This window comes from Amblyomma americanum, chromosome 1 (genome assembly GCF_052857255.1).
Source record: "Amblyomma americanum isolate KBUSLIRL-KWMA chromosome 1, ASM5285725v1, whole genome shotgun sequence".
In the NCBI taxonomy this organism is placed as follows: Eukaryota; Metazoa; Arthropoda; class Arachnida; order Ixodida; family Ixodidae; genus Amblyomma; species Amblyomma americanum.
In genome coordinates this window covers 175,027,141-175,032,480 of record NC_135497.1, presented here as the reverse complement: position 1 = coordinate 175,032,480, position 5,340 = coordinate 175,027,141, and the positions used below count along the sequence as shown (strand labels likewise).

Genomic DNA, 5,340 nt, shown 5'->3' with positions numbered 1-5,340 from the left:
ACTAAGAGGCAGCTTTAGTCTTCAGTCTGCCAGGTGCTCCAAATCATCCAGCTGCTGATTATAGGTGTGCCACCAAAATGAAGCTTTAGCCTTGAGTGTGTCAAGTGCTCCAAATCAGCAAGCCACTGACTACAGATGTGCCACCCACCAAGACGGAGCATTAGTCTTCAGTGCGCCAGGTGCTCCAAATCAGCCAGCCACTGACTACAGAAGTGCCACCAAGATGCAGCTTTAGTCTTCCATGTGCCAGTTACTCACATGAACAAGCCACCATTGCTCTCGTAACACCAGGAAAGCAATCTAATCGCGGTGATTAAGAGAAACGGTTCTGGGATATCACAGACTCGAAATATCTTTGGTGTGACTTAAAAGACAGTACTTCCAGGAGACTGTCAAAAGATTTCACAGGTGAGCACGAGCTACCTGTCCAGCTATTTTTGAATTTGAATGAATAAGAAAGTGTTCCATTTTTTTCTTTGAAATAGTAATTAGAATAATTTTACTGGGTTCCTATTTCATAGCTAGAATGATGTGCATAGTCACACTTTTTAGTTCTCTGGCAGATTGGAACTCAATGAGTGCTGAGATTGTGGAGTGATTTGAAGCAATGTGTACTTATGACCAACATTTTATTAATATGCTTCAAAGGGCAGAAAGCTGGCGAAGTTGGTAATGCATCTTGGAACAGCAATACGAAATACGAAATGCACAGAAGTAGACTTAGGCATCCTGTGTTCAATTCTGTGTGTTCAGTCTTTTGCACTGGTCTTTCACATTAGTAACTAACTGTTCGGTTTTGCCTTGTGTCGTATTTACGGCATAAGAATCTTTTTAACCATTTCGCCTACCACGCCCCCCCCCCACTGGCTATTTCTAGATCTGTGCTGGCCTAGTGCTGTGTGTTGCTGTAAGTGCAGTTAACCTTTTTCCCACTGGTCAATGGCATGTAAGTGTTTTAATCGTGCATTTACCGGACTCTGCTGTTCACCACTGTTAGAGTTAATGGCTGTTAATGGCATAACATGGTTATGTCTTCAAAATTGCTGTAGGTTGTTGTTGGCGCTAGGCTTTGCAACACTTTATATAGCATTGTGTGCAGAGACTTAGGCCAACTGTTTTTACCTTCCAGAAGTGCAGGACGACGTAATTCCAATATTAAAAGAGATTATGGCAGAGCTTGTGCAACAGAGTGCTCCTGAAGAAGATTGAAAAAGTCACGTCATCAAATGTGCCAACAGGATTGGCGGAACCGGTGGATAACAGCATTCTCGCCCTTCTAACTGTTCGGTTTTGCCTTGTGTCGTATTTTCGGCATGATAAGAATCGTTTTAACCATTTCACCTACCACGCCGGTGTTTTTAATGGTGCTTTGTGTCCTATCGATTCATGGTCCATGGCGCTGAAGAGCTAAAGAACTTTCAGGAACCATCTGTTGAGACACCACAGGTAGCGCGCGTACAAACCAAAACTTGCCGAAACCTGTTTTGTGTGTCCAGTGCTGCCATGTGGGAGACTCAAGTCGTCCCGTAGAAAATTTGTGTCACACACTGCTAGCCATCTTGACAATACAACAAGAGCTGTTGTGTGCTCTTTTACAGGATGTGTCGGCACGTTAAACTCTGCTGCTGGTTCATTCAGGACATGTTTCTAGGTATCACCAAGAGGCCGGAGACAACTAGCATTGTTCCAGTGTGGTGGATGTAGACAGAGTTGGGGACCGAACCTGAAATCGAGGTAGCTCAGAGCAATGTTTCAATTCTTTGCACCGAGAGTAGATCGGCTCAGGAGCAAAGCACCAGCAACCACTCAAATAGAAAGCTTCTCACAGATAACTTTCCACTCTTTCTGCTCAAAATTGAAGCACAACAGCATGCACGTGCAAAAACAGTACAGTATATAACGAAAGAGGAGCAGAATCTTCACAACCTGAGCCAGCAGATAGTTTTGATAGATTGGTCGGTAACACTGTTTCAGGTTCTGTGGTTCGTAGCATCCAGTCCTTGCTTACAGAATATGTAGGACACTGCCGCACCTATGTCACTCAGGTCATCTCACTGCTGCAGCAAATACTACAATGAAAATTTTCATCTTGTGCAGCTCAAGACTTGAATAAAAAGAAAACAACCTCTGTGTACCATTATGTGCCAAGTGAAGGCGTGATACAGTTTTTCATGGCTGTGGTACCTGATAATGGACGTCATGTGTCTGATGATTGTTTTTCTTAGTGCCTTTGCCTTGTGTCCGTCTTTCAGACATACGGCAGAACATGGGGTACAGGTAATCCCGTACCAGGATGAGTTTGAAATAGCTGATCCGCTGGGCTTGGCAAAACGGTAATTCAAACTCCGGGGTGTATATATGACACTGAGCAATTTGCCTTTGCATTGCAGGTGACAGGAATGATGCTTTGTTACCAGAAAGATGCAAAGAAGTCTAGATGGCTTGCAGTGCTGCAGCCTTTGATAAATGACTTTGTTCATGCGGAGAGATGTGGAACACTGATCAGTGGAATAAACAAACACAGTAATGCTGAGATTCATTATACACAAAAACCTTGAAAGATATACAGTTGATGGCTTCACCAAAAATTTCAGTTCATGGGCATACTTGTGTCGGTTCTGCCTGGTCGCATGCACAGATTTTGACTAGCAACCTCATGTAGTTGGGGAAAGACGGACACCAGAAAATTACAATAAATATCTTGAATGCCTTGCACGACCATGGTGCGGTCTCATCCTTCCGCATTCTGCAGCACTTTCATGTGTGTGGTTGTGGCTTGCTACCCTGCACTACACGACCATAGCAAAGGGGTAGTTCATAATGATTCTGGCTTTATACACTCATTACTTTGTGAATAAAAAGCGTGGTTCACGTATGTAACAGTCATCGTGATAAGCACTGTGCGCGCGGCTGTCCCACTGGTACACGCTGAGATATGCGCTATGCCTTCCTTTCCCTCACCCAGTTCTCACATAAGTCGTGTGACCGTTCTGGGCACAGGCAGGAGCTTATTGGTTTACGTTTTTTTTATGGCAGCTCCACCATACTTTTTTTGTATATATTGCGCGACAGAACATTAAAAGGGGTCATTTCTTGGTCACCACCATGAGTGTCTGTCTGACTCGTCTGACATGGTGTCAGAAATGGGATGAAAGCCGGCTCCGATGTAGCACCAAACAGCACCGCCAACAAGAGGATGACCAGAAGCTGCTGAAACAAGAGCAAGTCGTCCCGGTGGCAAGCGACAAGCAGCACTTCAGAATGGTGGGAATCAAGCCTCCGAGGCCCTTCGACTTCTAGAACGTCGCGGACTGGCCCGCCTGGAGGGACGAATTTGAATACAGATTCGCCTCCGGACTACACGAGAAGCCAGCCGAAGTTTAAGAACTCTTCTCTATGCAATGGACAGAAAGTCGCGGGAGATTCTTCGGGCACTAAATGTCAAAGATGAAGAAATGAAGGACCTCAGCTTCGTAAAGTCGAAGTTTCAGAGCTACTTTGTCCACACCAAGAATGTAGTCTATGAGAGTGCTCGCTTTAATCAACGCCGACAGCAGCTGGGCGAAACTGCAGACCAGTTCGCAACCGAGCTAAAACAGGCTAACAGACAGATGCGAGTTCAGAGACATGAAGGACCGCCTAATTAGAGACAGGTTCGTAGTTGGTCTACGGGATGAGGCTCTATCGGAAGAACTACAAATGGATCCGAACCTCACACTGAACATGCCTTTGGCAAAAGCGCGTACGAGCGAAACGGTGGAGAAACAGCAAGCAGAGCTAAAAGGCAACGACTGTATGGTCCCGGAGGCTTGTATCGGCACAGTAAAGTCGAGGAAAGCCGGGGCAAGGACAGCATTTTCACGCGTACAGAAGAATGCTTATCATCACAAGAGCTGCAGCTTCTGTGCCGGTCAGTATCATCTGAGAAGCAGTTGCCCAGCGCTACAAGAAAGGTGCAGGTTCTGCCGAAAGTTGGGCCACTTCGAAAAAGCAGGCAGACGGGAATCTCGACGGCATTGCCGAACCTGATAAGAAATTTCTTGGCACGGTCGAGCAATCACAGAACAGAGCGTCTGCGCACTTCGTCAAAGAACTGATAAACGACCACGAAGTTGGCATGAAAGTAGATACTGGAGCAGAAGTGAATATCGTAGGTGAAAAGTTTCTGTTCCTTCCAAGTTCCCTGCATCAAGCAGGTGATCTGATCGGGCCGAGCAATGCAAGCATCCGTACAATCGGAAAATTTGATGCTGAAATAGCTTGGAAAGAAAACCGTTCGCAACAAACTATTTACGTCATGCACAACTTGCACACGCCCTTGTTGAGATTGCCAGCTATCAAAGCCCCAGGAATCGTACACTTTCTACATGAATTGCTGACTGCTGACGTCATAGTAAGCAGGTAGCCTAAGTTATTCCAAGGGACAGGGTGCATATCTGGGGAACATAAGATACTCCTTGTGCCGAATGCAGTCCCGTACGCGGTGTCTACACCCCGGCGGATTCCTATACCCATGAAAGAAAGGGTTAAGGAAGACCTGGACAGGCTAGAACGAGAAGGAATGATAAAAAAGGTTGAAGAGCGGACAGAATGGTGCGCGCCTATTGTCCCCGTAATGAAGCCGTCTGGAGCAGTAAGAATCGGCGTTTAGTTAATGCAACTGAACCACTTCATAAGACGGGAGCGCCATCAGCTGCCAACGGTGGAGCAAGTCATGGGGAGCTTCCAGGAAGCTAAGGTCTTCTCTAATCTGGACGCGAATTCCGGATTCTACTAAATACGGCTTTCCAAAGAGTGTCAAAAGTTGACCACTTTCATTACGGCGTATGGGCGGTACTGCTACTGTAGGTTACCGTTCGGGATCACATCCGCACCAGAAATTTTCCAAATAAAATTCTCGCAAGTCCTAGGAGGCCTAGACGGTGTGCTGAACTATATGGACGACATTTTGGTATACGGCAAAAACAAAATGGAACACGACAGCTGCCTTCGTGAAGTACTCAACCGGCTGCAACAGATGGGCGTGACCCTCAACAAAGAAAAATGTTTTTCTGTCAAGCAGGTAACCTTTCTTGGCATGACCTTCGACGGCAGCAGGGTGCGCCCAGATCCTGAAAAGATTAGGGCTATCAAGGAGTTGCCCCGACCTGAAAACGTAGCTGAAGTTCATTCCTTGCTAAGCATGATGAACCACCTCGCAAGGTTCCTTCCTGACGCTGCGTCTATGTCGGCGCTTCTATGCAGCATCCTCAACAGACAGCGATTGGTCATGGGGAAACCCAACAAGAGGACGCCTTTGAAAAGATCAAGGCTACTCTCAGCTCGAACAGATGTCTAGCA

The 5,340-nt window shown here is 46.3% G+C and overlaps 1 pseudogene; it reads left to right on the top strand.

The window, feature by feature from the left end:
- The first annotated feature begins 1,030 nt into the window (after window positions 1-1,030).
- On the top strand, window positions 1,031-4,079 carry LOC144093658 (uncharacterized; annotated as a pseudogene).
- Window positions 4,080-5,340: the final 1,261 nt, after the last annotated feature.